Here is a 17,035-nt window from a genome sequence, read left to right on the forward strand (position 1 = left end):
AAAAAAAAAAAAAAAAAAAGCAGCAAGCGTGTCTTTTTTCCAACAATGCCATGTCCCAGGTATTAGTACCACAGCCTTTTTACAAATGTGTCCGAGAGCCAACATCACAGCAGTCCTCAGAAAATCCCAATATTGTCTGTGCACCCACGCTTTTAAATATAACCCTTCCAATCTTTAAATAGTGTTTTTTCTGGCTGCTGTTATTCTTTCATACACTTGACAATGTGAGGAATTCTGTTCTTGGCAGAAAGCTTTCAGGCATGAAATCCTGTTTGCTACCACGTGGTCTTCTCCTCGGTTACACTATGTTACAGACCTGGTTGGCAGATGATGTGAAGTGTCAGCTGGGAGTGAGCAGGTCCAGGGATTAGACGGGTGTGCAGTAGAGTGTCTGCATTATACTGTCATAATATTTGCCTTTTTAAGTGATAGTTCTGGAGTTTAGTCTGCAGCACGGCTTCAGGATATGGCTTTGTCTTTTCATTTATGTGCAAAGAGAATAGATGGGAGCTACCTTTTTTGGGGGGGAGTGTGGGGCTGGGGTTATGTCCTAAACCTTTGTATAAGGGCACGTTCCCGCCAATCCACACACTATATCGCGTACACGCTGGTGCGTTGTGTACAGGCGGTCATGTGCTTTGTTACAACACATTGGACTTTTTTTTACTTTTTATATATGGTTTTTAAACTATGAAATGTCACTTTATTCAACTCTAATACACCACATAGTGCAGCCCGCATCAAAGGAGCATTGGGCCTCTCATTCACGTGGGCGTTTTGAGGCCTAAGCATAACGTCTTGGCGTTTTTTTTTCTGCACTGGAGAGCCTGAGCTGGCGCATACAGCCAGCCATAAAAGTGGCTGTACATGGGTGTACTCGGGTAAATGACGTGTTTTTACGCCAGTGCACAAAAGCATTGGCACATAGCCACGTACAACTGTTCACTTCTGTGGCTGGCTGTGCTTGCCACCTGCCTGTGTAAAAATGCCAGGATTTTAGGCTAGGCAAAATGACCGACTGCATGTAGCCTTGTAGTGTGAACAGGACACATAGAAAACAAATGTTTCCTATATGCCTTTGCATTGAGCCTGTGTTAATTCATACCTCTTAATAAGGTTGAGCTCAGGCTTGTTCACAACTCCACGTGCCTGCGCCCGCAAGGAAGCTGATACTCCGCAGTGCTAATGAAACTTTTCCCGATCTGTGCAGCTGTGGATAGGGAAATGTCTCACTGCCTGTGATTAGCGCTGCAGAGTGTCAGCTTCCTGGCGGTCACAGGCACGTGGAGTTGCTAACATGCCTGAGCTCATCCTTACTTCTTAATGGACATGGTATGATTGAGCCTTAAAGTGATACTAATCAGCTTCTAATTTCAGCTTGTTCAATTAAGCTTGCTCTCGCACAAGTTCAGTTCAGCAGAACTCGCACGATTTCAAAGCGTCATTTCAGTCCGACTTCAGGTGCGATTTGACAGACATCTGTGCGGGTTCATGCACAGATGCCAATTGAAATCACCCCCCCCCCCCCCCCCCCCCCCGAAGTCGCCAAAAGTAGTGCAAAAACTACTTTTGGGAATCGGTGCAGCGCCATTGCCAGCAGTAGGCACTGGTTTGGCAAGCAATTTCACATGTCAAATCGCATGCCAAATCGGCCCAGCACCGGCTGCTTGTGCTCCACGCTGGTCCCGGATACCTCCGAGCAGCTATCTTTCAGCGCCGGACACATCCCACACTGCAGTACTACATGTACCGCATGGCCAGAAGAGCCCCAGATAACAAAACTGCATGCTCAGAAGCGCCCAGAACATCCGACATCCCTGCACAGGCGGAAGTTACACTTAAAAATGCACCGTTCCGACTTGCACACAAATTCCACTTAAGAACAAACCTACAGTCCCTATTGTGTTCGTAACTCGTGGACTGCCTGTGTATGTTTGAAATAAAATCTTTATTATTTTTTTGCAATAACATTGTGTGGTCAGATTTCTGCCAATCACAGGCTTTGTCATGCCCTTCCAGCCCATGTCTTAGAATAAGAGGAAGGTAAAGCCTCCATTCATCTACATGCATTATCCCACCCCCATTGTGTTTAGCTGGTTAGTGGGCATGGAGGAGAAGGGAGGGTGTGGGCTGTCATTTACCACTGTGTATACACCCACACGTGTGACTCTATGGTCACATGGGCTGCTCAAATGCCATAGGGAGGGAATGCTCAGCATAGAAAATCAATGAAAACTGAGCATGTGTAGAGCTGCCAACATTGCTCTGCAAAATCCCTAGCTGAATTGGGGACATGGACCGAATGTAGCGATAGCAGCAGGATCATCCAGGTTTATGCAGAAAACAAATGTCATAATCACAGAGTATGAACAGCATGTAATACACTATTTTATTAATAGCATTTTTTAAGATGTGGGTTTAGTGACATTTTTATTAGTGTTACAATTACATTGTAGGAAATTAAAATTGAAAAAAAAAGAATTGACCGGGCTCAGTGGGTTAGTAGTGGTGTGTTGAAATTCTGGGGTCATAGACTTACCTTTCACCATCTATAGATTTTGTTTGCACTTCTGTGTTTACCTATCTATAACTGAAATAGCTGATTTTTTTACCCTTTTAATGGTAATGTACAGTGTTTTTGTATTTATTTTCTTTACTTGTCTCAGGGTTAAAGAATAAATTTTTTTTTTTTTTTTCGTTCATTAGGTGACACAGGAGGATATTCAGAGATGTTCAGGGATCATATGAGCAACACATTTGCTCAAAGATCTTAATTTAAAAAAAGAAAAAAAAAAGGAAGAAATCCAGTTTGCTTTGCTCAGAGCAGAGAAAGACGTCTTTTCTCCTAGGACACTAACAAAATCCAGACAGGGATGGGAGAGGTTATACTGGGCTGTCTGATCAGTTGCCAGTGTTCTTAAAGGTAGCTGCATAACCCAACACCTCTGAATATTCTCCTGTGTCCTATTATGAACTCTAAACCAAGAATTTTACAGTAAACCACAATTTTTTGTTTAGTCAGGTAATTGTAAAATATTACAAATGTATGTTCAGCTAACTGAAAGCTGACTTTAAGCAGTATTAATCCTAAACGCAAACATTTATTATATTGCCGCTTACCAATCGTTAGAAATGATGGCTGCATTTGTTTTCTTTTTTTTAGGCTTTCTTTCCTTTTATTTTCACTTGTTGATCTGGCCAGTATGTCTGATGTTTTTCAACAGAGAAAGCTCTCCTGCAAACGTATTCGTTTAGAGGGTTAAAGTGTTACTAAACCCAGGACCCTGCATTCACTATATCTGGTCTCCCACAGTACACAGAACAAAGAAATGCAATCCTTTTAGTAAATATAAACTACTAAATACCTTTTCTCATCAACAGTTAGCAGTCTTCTATCGGTGTCTGGTTAAAGCTTGTAGGAGGAGTTTTCATTCTGCACAGACTGTCCTATAAGAATGCAGGACCCCTGACCCTCTGTCGGGACAGTGCTGATTGTCCCTGTGCTGATCACATGCACCCTCCCAAGAAAAAGAAAAAACTCCTCTAGCAATACACACCAAACTGAGCATGTGCAGCTTGTCCCCTAGCCCCTGTCTTGTCCCCTAGCCCCTGGGGACTCTGGAAGAAGGGGAGGAACAGAGAAGACAGAGTCTTTTTACACAATGCAGAGGATTAACGCCTTAGGTTCCACCGTGAGTATAACAAGCATGATTTACTGCATATACAGACTGATTTTACTGTTGTGGGTTTGGTAACACTTTAAGACAAACAATTTACCACTGACAGGGGAGCTTACAATGATCAGCTTTTATTTGTTTATTGAAAACCTTTATTCCAAAAGAAAAAAAAATGTTGCTGCAACTGCTTATAAACTGTTAGCTGGAGTTTGGCTTCAATTTGATGGTGCATCTACCATTCCACTCCCAGTCCAAAGGGGCCGTCTGTGCTCCCAGATTGTAGGCACTTTAACATAGATCGATCGATCTATCTATCTATCTATCTATCTATCTATCTATCTATCTATCTATCTATCTATCTATCTATCTATCTATCTATCTATCTATCTATCTATCTATCTATCTCTCTATCTATCTATCTATCTCTCTATCTCTCTCTCTATCTCTCTATCTCTCTCTCTATCTCTCTCTCTCTCTCTCTATCTCTCTATCTATCTCTCTATCTCTCTATAACCCGTCTGTCTGGTTTTTGAGTTGGGCAGGAAGAAAACAAGGCAATTCAGGGTTTTTTTTATTAGAAAGCCTAGCTTGTCTGAAATTACGCATCATGGAGGCGTCATGTATTAATATTGTACCTGCAAAAAAATACAAGTTATTAAAAAGTGATGAATTTATTCATATAAATGTTAAAAATGAAAAAAAAAAACCCCAAACAAACGTTGTAGGGACAACTGTGCTCATGCTTGGCCTGGTGCATATGAGAATTGTGTAATACAATGTTTGTTCAGAATAAGTACATCCAAGTAAGCACCATGGTGAAAGGCTGAGCCAAGAAACACATCTGGTAAGGACGCCACTATCTTGGCATGCTGAATTCCCATACCCCAGTATGACTATTGCAGTATGACTGTTGCTGGTGTCCATTGTTAAATTTCCATGTATCTTTCAGTGAGCCGGTTCGTGTTAATATTTTTTTATATTTTCTTTGGCACCTTTAACCAGCCGAGGGGGGTTCCAACTCCATCTTGATTAGTAGTCTTGGTACTTGTCTGAAGCTATGTATTATTTGAAATGTTTTTACTGTGCATTTTCCAGCTTAGCAAAGGGTAGCTTTTGTTACTCCGATACATACATGTGGTGTAAATATGATTAATTATCGAGAAGTACACGTTGAGCTTTCTAGTAGAGCTTTCAAATGTTCATTGTAATACTCGACATTCCTTTTTGTAGAAGAAAAGTAGTTTGCAAAACACTTTGTTCTTTCTAACAATGACTCCTAAGATCTGCTGAGCTTTTCGTGCTTGTCCAGCAGTGAATGGATTAAACACCTTGTATGGTTATGATGTAATTATAGTCACTTGTACAGTACGCCATGGAACATGTTGGTTACTTATATGTGATTATAGAAAGAATAGAAAGTGCTTTCACAAGAGCAGAAGAATCTCTACAGGCTCAAGCCCACTAAGGAAGGATTTACATATTCTCTATGCCGCAATGTATGTTTTTCTCCCATTGCCTTGTTTTGTCCTCCTTTGTTGTAAGCTGTCAAGGAAACAATATTTCTGGTCTCTTTGGAAGATCTGAGCCGGCCATTAGTATCTTCTTGATTCCCTGTGGAACATGAGGGCATGACTCAATGCTTTTGATGGACATTTTTTCTTCACGTAGACCCCCTGGGGAATGGAAGATGGAATTATGGAGTAGCCAAGCCATTATTTCAGCCCTTAATTGTTGTGCTGCAGACCATTTTACTTTTAGAGCATGATTTACGGTACTACGGGACGTCTCTAGGGTGTGAAAAGAAAAAGCCATAGATGCGGTCTATATTATAACTCAATTGTCATAGCTTGATCTTGTGCAGTTCTACTTAATGCTTTATTAGTATGGATGGGAGACACATTGCCGAAACCAGTTATTTTTCAGAATGGTGATGGCATTGGAGTTGGCACTGAGGACCAAGGGGCTCTGGAACTTGTGCTGCTTTATACCCCACTCTTTCAGTATTTTCCTACATATTTATCAATTTCAGGCCTAGCCCCTTTTTTCTATAGAGATGCTTTTATTATTGAGCATCTCTCACCTTGTCCCATGGATCCTTTTTCATAGAAAGGAGGAGGAATTATACCTGGCTATGATCTTGAAAGGGGACCTTTATTACCATTACAAAATGTAAGCCCCTTTCACATGGGCAGACCGATCAGGTCCACCTGTCAGTTTTTCAGGCGGACCGGATCAGATCATCCATTGCCCTCTATGGAGTAGCAGGTGTCAACAGACATGTGTCCGTAGACACCCGCTGGCATCCAGTCCTAACTGCTAAAAACAGACGAATGGGGATCTGTTACCCAGCCGTCTAGTGAATCCAATTGGATGGCCATTGGGTGTAAATGGACAGGCGGTTCTTTTACATCTGCCCACCCATAGAGGAGAGTGGGCTGTGTCTGCTCTGCATGAGCAGACACGGACAAGCCATTCGTCTGCTTAGTGGGGATCAGCGGACAGATTCCCCAATGAGCAAGCAGACTCCTGGCAGAGTCCGCCCCGTGTAAAAAAGGGACCTTAAAGTTCAACTTTGTCCACAAAATGTATCTTTTATATAAACTCAGTAGCCACAAAGAATATAAATGCACCAATGCCTTTGCAACCCCAGTTATTCATTCGTAAAAGTAGCAATGATATCATTACTGTGCTGCACACAGCAGAAAGCGAGCGAGCATCGGTGAGCACAGTTGTACTCAAGTGTTCATTATGAAGTATTGCTTATAACTACATGCTCTCATGAGGCTGAGAAAACTGAATTTGCTGGTAAAATTGCTGGATAAACAAGAAAGGGGACTATAGGAGGAGTTTGCACAAGTAGCCATCGACTTTCTTGAAAAGCCAGCATCTGCACAAAATCTAATGGCTAGGTAATCTGTAATAAAACAAAAGCGTACAGCCTGAAAAAGGTGCTCATACCAAAGGTAAGATTAGATCATCATGGCTATATGTAAACTATAAAGTAAAACTCTACACAACTTATTTTTTCACTTACATTTTTGAAGCTCCTTAATTTATAGACTTTCTTTATTTTTTTTAAAAAAGCTAAGCAAATCTTGTCTAATTAACCATTTCAGCCCGGGAAGATTGGGCTGCTGACCATTTTTTGCGATTCGGCACTTCGTCGCTTTAACAGACAATTGCGCTGTCGAGCGACGCTGCATCCAATTAAAATTGACGTCCTTTTTTTCCTACAAATAGAGCTTTCTTTTGGTGGTATTTGATCATCTCTGCGTTTTTTATTTTTTGCGCTATAAACAAAAAAAGAGTGGCAATTTTGAAAAAAAACACAATATTTTGTACTTTTTGCTATAATAAATATCCCCATTTTTTTTAAAAAAAAAAGCTATTTTTTTTTCCAGTTTCGGCCGATATGTATTCTTCTACATATTTTTGGTAAAAAAAAAATCACAATTAGAGTATATTGATTGGTTTGCGCAAAAGTTATAGTGTCTACAAAATAGGGGATAGATTTATAGCATTTTTATTATTATTTTTTTTTTTTACTAGTAATGGTGTTTTTATTGGGACTGCCACATTATGGCGGACACATCAGACACTTTTGACACATTTTTGGGGCCACTGGCATTTATACAGTGATCAGTGCTATAAAAATGCACTGAATAAATATAAAATTGTCCTTCGCGCTGGTGGATATTAAATGGTGAAGTGGTCAAATGAAAAATAAATAGTGCTGTGCAAAATAAATACTAATATTGCCGCAAAATAAGAGTGTTCACACCAAACACTTAATGACTAAAATAAAATAAAAAATAAATTTCGCGCAATATTAAGTGAAAAATAAAAAATAAAAATAATAGGAATATAGTGTATATAAATATATTGTGGAACACTGTTATCTATTAAGTGGTAGTGTTAAAATCTCTCTTATATACTATAATGATCGCTACTTTTACTCAAAAAAGTGAGGCTTAAATAGCAATAAATACTGAAATACTCCTCATACCACCCTATAACTAGCATGCATAAATAGATAGCCTCTTTCTTCTCCCCCCTCCCTATTTTATCTCCCCCATACTGAGTTCACTAGAGTGGAGCTGCAGAGAGGGAACGTTGGAGGAGAGAAAAAAACATAGAAAGAGAAAGCTGCCAGAGACCACTCCCACACCTTAAAGACATATTACTGAATGCCTGATTACTACTAATGCAAGGTGAGAGTTCTGTGAGACCATATTGAGAGACACCAGCAGCAGAAAGATAGATTTTTACTACATTATACTTTTCAATATCAGAAGAACTATTCACAGTTGGTTTTTATATATAAATATTCACCTATTTTTATCTTAATCACTTTGGCACTAGAATATCTACAAACAATTGCAGCAACAAAACGGACTTTTCACATAAATTGGAATGTATATCTTTTAAGGTTGCACATATGATTTATTGCACAGTTTTTTGATTGTGGATTTTAGAAGACCATATACGTTTTACATACTGGAAATATTTTTATGCACGAATTTTTATGCATTATGTCATTATCTATTTATGCATGCTAGTTATAGGGTGGTATGAGGAGTATTTCAGTATTTATTGCTATTTAAGCCTCACTTTTTTGAGTAAAAGTAGCGATCATTATAGTATATAAGAGAGATTTTAACACTACCACTTAATAGATAACAGTGTTCCACAATATATTTATATACACTATATTCCTATTATTTTTATTTTTTATTTTTCACTTAATATTGCGCGAAATTTATTTTTTATTTTATAAAAATGCACTGATTACTGTAAAAATGTCACTGGCAGGGAAGGGGTTAACACTAGGGGGCGATCAAGGGGTTAACTGTGTTCCCTGTGTGTGTTTCTAATTGTAGGGGGAGGGGACTGACCTAGAGGAAATGACAGATCGTGGTTCCTAGCTATTAGGAACTCGTGATCTGTCTCTCCTCACAGAACCGGGATTTGTGTGTTTACACACACACGTCCCTGTTCTGCCTTCTCGTGCCCGTCATCGCCTCCGTCGGCCATGAGCATCAGCACCCACCAAATGCAGCGCTATCCCACTTAAAAGAACCGACGTATAGCTATGACGGCTCGCGGGATCGTGCCGACCTGCCGCCGTATGACGACGGCTGGTCGGCAAGCGGTTAACAAGAGTCATGTGTTTTCTTACTTGAATCTGGGTGTTCTTTGTGTATTTTCTTCAGATCAGTGCAGAAATCCAATGTGAAACTTTACTTCTGTGCAGGAGCTTCCTGTAATAAAGACCAGTCACTGCTGCTCTCTATAGCTGTGCAGGGTGACTGGTCTTGTCCCCGCCGCCTACTGTGGTTTTCTGCAGCAGCCTATAGTGGGTGGAGCCTGCTTGGTCTCTCCCACAGCTCTGCTCTCTGCACATGTACAATCACAGTGATGTCACCACTACTTTTGCAATGAGAAAGTGGATTTATATCTTTTGTAGCTATTGAAGAATATATTTGAATAAAAGTGTTCTTTTTTTGTTCATTGGAGGATGCCGCTCTGCTTTAGATAATTAACAAATGGGTAAATTGCCATCAGTCAGTGATTACCTAAAGAAGAACTGTGTCCCTCAAAGAACCCACAGAGGAAAGATTTTTATAGTGAGTACTTATTTTTGTGCCCGGAGTTGAGCTTTAATGTAGCTATGTACCCTGTCTGTGCTGATTTGTTTTTTATGGTGCGTGAAAAAGATAAAAATGTCTGTTGCTGTATTGTGTATGAAAGGTCTTTCATGCATGCATTTATGATTGATGCAAACTTAGATGTGAGTTAAAGTAAGGACATTCTAGGCACTAATTGTAAATACCATTGCTATAGATCCTGAGATAACCTTACCCCAGTGCTTAGTGAATGTGGTGAAACTACTTAGCAAAGCGTACCCAATCAGATGCCAGCAAAATAATTAAAAAAATTCAAAAAACAGCATTTTTGCTTGCATATGATTGGATCTTGGAAATCAGCAGAGCTTCACCACATTCACTAAGATCTGGGGAAATTTTACCTTGAAAATGCAACATGCATTGCAAAAGGAACAGCCTATTAGCCGTTAGCAAATCAACCCCATAGAGCAGGGATCCTCAACCCCTCACTGGTGTCGGTCTGTGGCCTGTTGGGGTCCAGGCTGGGGTTAAGCGGCAGGCGAGCTAGCTAGAACAACTTGCACTGCCACCCTCCCACCACCAGAGGGCGCCCGCTCCCCTTCTCCTAGCACCACTACTCCCTCTCTGTGGTCGCCTTCCCTATGGAGAGAAAAAGGGGAGAAGAGGAGGGAGGAAAGCTGGGCTGGTGCTCTGTCAAAATAGCCAACTCATCGAAATCTCCAGCCATGTCACTTCCTGTTACTTTCCAGCATCAGTAAATGGAGATTTTGACGACTTGGCTGTTTTGACACAACGCCAGCAGGATATACACTACAGTACACGACGAGTTGGCTGTTTTGACAGAGCAAGCAGCTAAGGAGGAAAAAGTTGTCGCCGCCTTGGAGGCGGCCATGTTGTTGGTTACTAGCATGCGGACTAACAATGTCGCTCATTATTACATAGTTACATAGGTAATCAGGTTGAAAAAAGACACAAGTCCAACCAGTTCAACCATAAAAATAAATAAAAAATATCATACAATCCCATATTCCAATCCTATACCCACAGTTGATCCAGAGGAAGGCGAAAACCCCCCAGCAAAGCAGGATCCAATTTGCTACAGCAGGGGAAAAAACTCCTTCCTGATCCCAGAGAGGCAATTGGATTTTTCCTGAATCAACTTTACCTATAAATGTTTCTTAAAGCAATCTACTGAGCTGGCCAGAACTACCTCTGGAGGGAGTCTATTCCACGTTTTCACAGCTCTTACTGTGAAGAAACCTTTCCGTATTATATTGTGTACCGTAGTGTATACCCTGCCGGTGTTGTCAAAACCGCAAACTCGTGCAAACCTCCAATTACTGATGCTGGAGAGTCACCGGAAATTACGTGGTTGGAGTTTTCGACGAGTTGGGTGTTTTGACAGAACACCGGCCTGGAGGTGACACGGCTACACATAACATCCCCACCCCCCCAAGGTAAGAGTCAGCACCAACCAGGCCAGTCCCTGGTGCCAGGGAGGTTGGGGACTGCTGCCATAGAGTTCATGCAGGTTCCCTATGATTTTTAGAAAACAGGGGTACCCATTAATCTGTTTGTGATCAGTATCCTTATAAATAAATCAGCCTATTGCTCTCTACGGTTTTGTATCTACCATTAACCAGTATGACTTCTTTCACAAGAATTTTTTTAAGTCTGATTTACCTGGCTAAAGTAAATGGATTTGTTGAGTTTTATGTGTCCATGTTGTTGTTGTTGTTTTGTTTTTTTGAGCAATGGTATTATTAATAGTGGAGTTGAGTTACTAAAGGCAAGTATACTGTTCATTTGCAGGGGAATTTTCCCCAAAGCGTAGTGGATGTGGTGCAGCTCTGCTGATTTTTTTATTTTTTATTTTCCTTGCTTGTGTTTGGGTATTCACTAAGCTCTGGGGCAAATTCCTCATAAGGTGCAACTTCTCCTACAAAATGAACAGCCTATTTGCCTTTATTAAATCATTTTCAGTATGTTCGCCAATTGCAATATGAAGCATTTATTCTTCCCCTGGTCCCAATGAAAGGCATTTTGGAAGAATTCCATTTTCTTTGTGGAGAGTGCTATTAAAATATTGAGTCCTATAGATAATATCCAGTTTTTGATCACATTTGTATGAATGAGTCCTAAAAGAATGCCACATTCAGCTCTTTGTGGTTTCATGTCACTCGCAGTCTCGATCCCAGATTAATACAGACTGCATTTTACAAAGGGTGATGATGTGCAAAATTGGGTACTCCATAAAACCCATGGCTTTCTACAGTTGGAGCTTTCTAAAAAAAAAAAAAAAAAAAAAAAAAGGTTTTGATTTGCTTCTATGGATATGCCAAATTCCCTGTTGCTGGATACATTGCCTCAATTCAGTTTTCAAGTTGTTCTCTGACAGCTAAGCACTGCCTGCATTCTGAATAATTGAATTTTTTAGTACATTGTCATCTTTTTTGGAAAATATACACCTGACAGTAATTAGGGGAAGTTTGCTGTCCCCTTTTGCCCTTTCCTTTTCTAAGTTGCCTTGTAGAGAGCACTTAGTCGGAGAAGACGAGTACAAGAATCATTGTTGTAGTAAAGGACAGTTGTCTGACAGCAGCTGGTAATGAAGCAGTAAGAACCATGATGTTCAGCCGGAGCCTCAGAGATCATTTTATTATATGTCTGAGCATTCATTCTCTCAAGTCCTGATGACTGAGCGTGTTTTATATAAACTGCTAGCCTTAGCGTGGGAGCTAATAAAGACCATGGGTAACCTACTGAGGCCGTTTAATTGCTGCAGATTACCCATTAAAAACCTATATTAGCAGACTTAGATACCATAGTGAAAAATGTTAGAAACAGAACAAAGATATCATTATTAGATGGTTTTTAATTTTAGAGCTTTTCTATTATTCCCTGATGTAGAATATGTAAATTTGAAAATCTGTTTTTTTTTTTCAGTACATGCTTCCCTTGTACACACACCTTTCAGGAGTTTTGATTGACATTAGGCTGTTAAGAGTTCAAGTACAGAGACAACCATAGGCGTCATCCAGAAGTACTTGACATACAGCAGGTCAGTAGTAGACAGAGAAGCCTATTGCCTCTTGTACTGCTGACTGTGGTTTATGTCCGGTACACACAATGAGATTATCGGACGAATGATCGTCCAGGGTTTTTTTTGCATGCTAATCTCGGATCGAATCTGAGTTTACTAAAGTCACGAAAATTCACATACGATGGAATAAAAATTCGGAAGTGATGTCATGTGTTGTAATGCATTTGTATTGCCTTTTTCGAACGACAGCAGTACTGATTAAACGAAAATCGTACGAAAAACAATGTCGCGCATGTCCGATCAAATAATATTAGATGAACTATCCTGATCAGCTCTCAAAAGCTCTGTACTAACAATCAGCGTACGATCGCTCCGAAATCAGTATTTTCCGTACGATTTTCTGATCGTGTGTACCGGGCATTACAGACATCATGGAATCTGATTGCTTTCCTCATCAGTGACTTGATGAAGATGGGTGGCGCTGGCAACAGACATTTGATCAACACCCAAAACCCACATACTACCCTGTGAAAGGAGGGGTAACTGTAACTGCAGGCAGTTTAAAATGGTAAATGTTTAGAGGTGTGCCTGTGTGTATTTCCACTCCAGTTTCCTTCCACACTTCAAAAACATGCTGGTAGGTTAATTGGCTCCTGTCTAAATTGGCCCTAGTACAGTGGGGGGTGGCAAACAGTGCAAATGCGACCTCCTCCTCGGCGGCCAATCAGAACGCTTCTCCTTTCGGCCAATCGGGAAAAGCGTTTCACACCCGCGCTTCCTGATTGGCGGAGAGGCAATTCATTGTTAGAATAGTGAATATTCATTCGCTATTCTAACTAGGGGTGCACCGAATGGGTTTTTTGGTGCCGAAACTGATACCGAAAATGAAAAATACACTAGGCCGAAAACCGATACCGAGAATGACCGATACCAAAACTTATTTTTAAAAAAAAATTTTTATAAAGGAGATGGTCAGAGACTGGGGACATGTTACATGAGATGGTCAGAGACTGGGGACATGGTACATGAGATGGTCAGAGACTGCAGACATGGTACATGAGATGGTCAGAGACTGGGGACATGGTACATGAGATGGTCAGAGACTGGGGACATGGTACAGGAGATGGTCAGAGACTGGGGACATGGTACAGGAGATGGTCAGAGACTGGGGACATGGTACAGGAGATGGTCAGAGACTGGGGACATGGTACAGGAGATGGTCAGAGACTGGGGACATGGTACAGGAGATGGTCAGAGATTGGGGACATGGTACAGGAGATGGTCAGAGACTGCGGACATGGTACAGGAGATCAATGCAGCCTCACCAATGTGTCCCCAGTGCAGCCAGCCAGCCTGTGTTCCCCAGTGCAGCCAGCCAGCCTGTGTCCCCAGTGCAGCCAGCCAGCCAGCCTGTGTCCCCAGTGCAGCCAGCCAGCCAGCCTGTGTCCCCAGTGCAGCCAGCCAGCCAGCCTGTGTCCCCAGTGCAGCCAGCCAGCCAGCCTGTGTCCCCAGTGCAGCCAGCCAGCCAGCCAGCCAGCCAGCCTGTGTCCCCAGTGCAGCCAGCCAGCCAGCCAGCCTGTGTCCCCAGTGCAGCCAGTTAGCCAGCCTGTGTCCCCAGTGCAGCCAGTTAGCCAGCCTGTTTCCCCAGTGCAGCCAGTTAGCCAGCCTGTGTCCCCAGTGCAGCCAGTTAGCCAGCCTGTGTCCCCAGTGCAGCCAGTTAGCCAGCCTGTGTCCCCAGTGCAGCCAGTTAGCCAGCCTGTGTCCCCAGTGCAGCCAGTTAGCCAGCCTGTGTCCCCAGTGCAGCCAGTTATCCAGCCTGTGTCCCCAGTGCAGCCAGCCTGTGCAGGGGAAGAGAGAGGAGATCCGCAGCCGCCTGGTTGATTAGAGCGCTGGGAACATAATGGCTTTCATTTCAATAGCTGTGTGTTCCTCGCCGCGCGCTGTCACATACAGCCCCTCCCCTTTGTCTGGGCACTTTGATAGACAGATTACCCGTCCAATACTGGGACAGGTGATCTGCCTATCAAAGTTCCCCAGACAAGGGAGAGGGGATGTATGTGACGACGCGCGGCGGGGAAAACACAACTATTGAAATGAAAGCTGTTATGTTCTTGGCGCTCTAATCAACCAGGCGCCGGCTCTCCTCTCTCTTCTGCGCTATAGGACACCCCCGTAATGGGTGGCACCAGGGGTGGGGGCGGAGCCCCGGCCCCGTCCCATTTTCGGCTCCATTATCGTCCATTTTTCTCTTTCGGTAAATTGCTGAAAAGTCCATTTTCAGCCGATATGTTTTGGCGGCCGAAATTTCGGTGCATCCCTAATTCTAACACACCTGGGTGGGCTCTGAGCACAATGCTCTGCGTCCACCCTATTTTGGAGCCTATTAGAGCCTCTGGCTCTATACGGGTACTTTAAAAAAAATAAAAACTCCAGCCTCTGTAATTAATGCGTCTGGCGCCCTGAAAGGGGCCGGATGCATGTATAGGAGGTGGCGGCGGCAATGGAAAGGGGAGGAGGCGCCCATGCATCCTATGAATGTGAGTTAAGGACTTTGGATTGTATGCCTTGAAGGCAGGGACTGATGTGAATGTATAATAAATATGTGTAAAGTGCTGTGTAAATTGGTGCTTTAAAAGTACCTGAAATATCCTAGCATAAACTACAACTGACGCATGGGTATCATGTGGCATATTCTGACTTTACTGATGTGCTATGACACTGCCATGTTTGCACAGAATGGAGAACAATTAGATCTTTAGGCCGGTCATGCTTGGTTCGAAACTCTGAAACACATGCGTGCTGATGTGTGTTGTGTAGGGGTAGCGTGATTAATGGAATCGCACTGTTTTTTAACTTTACTGACACTGTAATCAACATTCAGTGCATTACTGCTCTGCATAAAATTGTGTCTATTAACTCATGCATGTAGCTTCAAAGGGGCCATACAGTGTGCAAGAGCATGTAGAACCTGCGTAAAATCTTTTCTGGGAGCCACAGCTGGTGCGTGCAGCCACCTATAGAGGGCAATACCAGGATGCAGCTGTACACAGGTTTACTTTCCTTTGTGGTCCAGTGTTTAAAACCAATGCTGCACATAAGAACATCCAGTTCTAAAAGACAGGGGGAGCCTCCTTTGGGAGGGGGGCTCATTATGCAGCGCATAGCACCACAAATGCATGCTGTGAACAGGGCTGATAGGAAACAATTGTTTTCTATGTGCCCTTGCATTGATCTATGCAGATCAACACAGCTCAATGGACATGGTTCGAATGAGATGTTCCCTCAGTATTTTAGATCTAGATTCTAGTGACAGCATTTTCCTTATGTGACCTACTGAATGACCTTACAGCGTTCATTAGATAAGGAAAAATCATGGCTGATCAGATGAAGCCTTTCAGAACAAAACCCTGTAACCTGGTGGAACGTGGAGGAGATTTACTAAAACTGGTGAGTGCAAAATCTGGTGCAGCTCTGCATCAGCTGCCAGCATGCTTCACTGCATAAACAGAGTGATTTTCAGACCCCTTTCACGCTGAGGCATTTTTTCAGGCGCTTTTGGTGCTTTCACACTGAGGCGATGCACTGGCAGGACGTTAAAAAAAACTCCTGCAAGCAGCATCTTTGGACGGTTAAGGAGCGGTGTATACACCACTCCTAAAGCGCCCATTGGAATCAATGAGTCATTATAACCCTTTTTGGTGGATAGCGAGGGTTAAAAGCGCCCCGCTAGCAGCCGAAAACCTCCAGAAAAACGATGGTAAAGTGCCACTAAAAATAGCAGCTCTTTACCGCCGACGCCTCGGTGTGAAAGGGGCCTTACTGTTGTGGGTTTAGTAACACTTTAATTGAACAAGCTGGAGTTAGAAGCTGATTGTCTACCATGCACAGCTGCAGCAAATTCTGAGTGCTCCAGTGTTTAGTAAATCGCCCCCCCCCCATGTGTACATTTAGGCTGGATAATTTAGCTCCAACCTTGCATTACTAAGGGTACTTTCACACTGGAGCTTTTTGGGCGCTAGCGGGGCGCTTTTAACCCCCTCTAGTGGCTGAAGAAAGGGTTAAAAGTGCCCGTGTTGCGGCGCTTTTCAGGCACTTCTGAATCGCTGCTCATGCATTTCAATGGGCAGGGGCGGTTTTGAAACGCTGTATACAGCGCTCCCAAAACGCCCCAAGGATGCGGCTTGTAGTACTTTTTGTAACGTCCCGCAAGCACACAGCCCCAGTATGAAAGCACTCAGGCTTTCACACTGGGGAGGCATGGGAGGAGGTTTTTCAGGTGCTATTTCTAGCGCTAAAGTGCCTGAAAAACACCTTCAGTGTGAAAGGGATCTAAAGATTGTGAATTCCATGCAGTGGGAGGGGGGTTGGGTATCTGTTTTTGACAGGTAACGCCCCCCCCCCCCCCTTCCCGGGAGACCTCGTCGTGGTGAGGTCCCCTGGAAGTTTGGCCCCCCTCCTCCTTCCACCACCGCCAGGCTATTCAAAAAGCGCAGCGTGCTTCGCACATGTGCAGTAGGAAACCGACTGTGAAGCCACTGGTTTCCCTTCCAAGGAATGGCGGCAGCAGCACTCGAAAGCCAATTGAAAAATCAGTTGGTGTGCCGACATCATCGCTTCATCCCTGGATAGGTGTGTCTTAAAATTCAAAGTTAGCAGCTACAGTATTTGTAGCTGCTGACTTTATATTT

General features: G+C 42.8%; 1 protein-coding gene across 5 annotated transcripts in view; it reads left to right on the forward strand.

Annotated features, from left to right (window-relative positions):
* Window positions 1-17,035, forward strand: part of FRYL (FRY like transcription coactivator) — a 460,530-nt gene that overhangs the window by 176,434 nt on the left and 267,061 nt on the right. The window lies entirely within an intron of this gene.

Source organism: Aquarana catesbeiana, linkage group LG01 (genome assembly GCF_042186555.1).
Source record: "Aquarana catesbeiana isolate 2022-GZ linkage group LG01, ASM4218655v1, whole genome shotgun sequence".
Classification (NCBI taxonomy): Eukaryota; Metazoa; Chordata; class Amphibia; order Anura; family Ranidae; genus Aquarana; species Aquarana catesbeiana.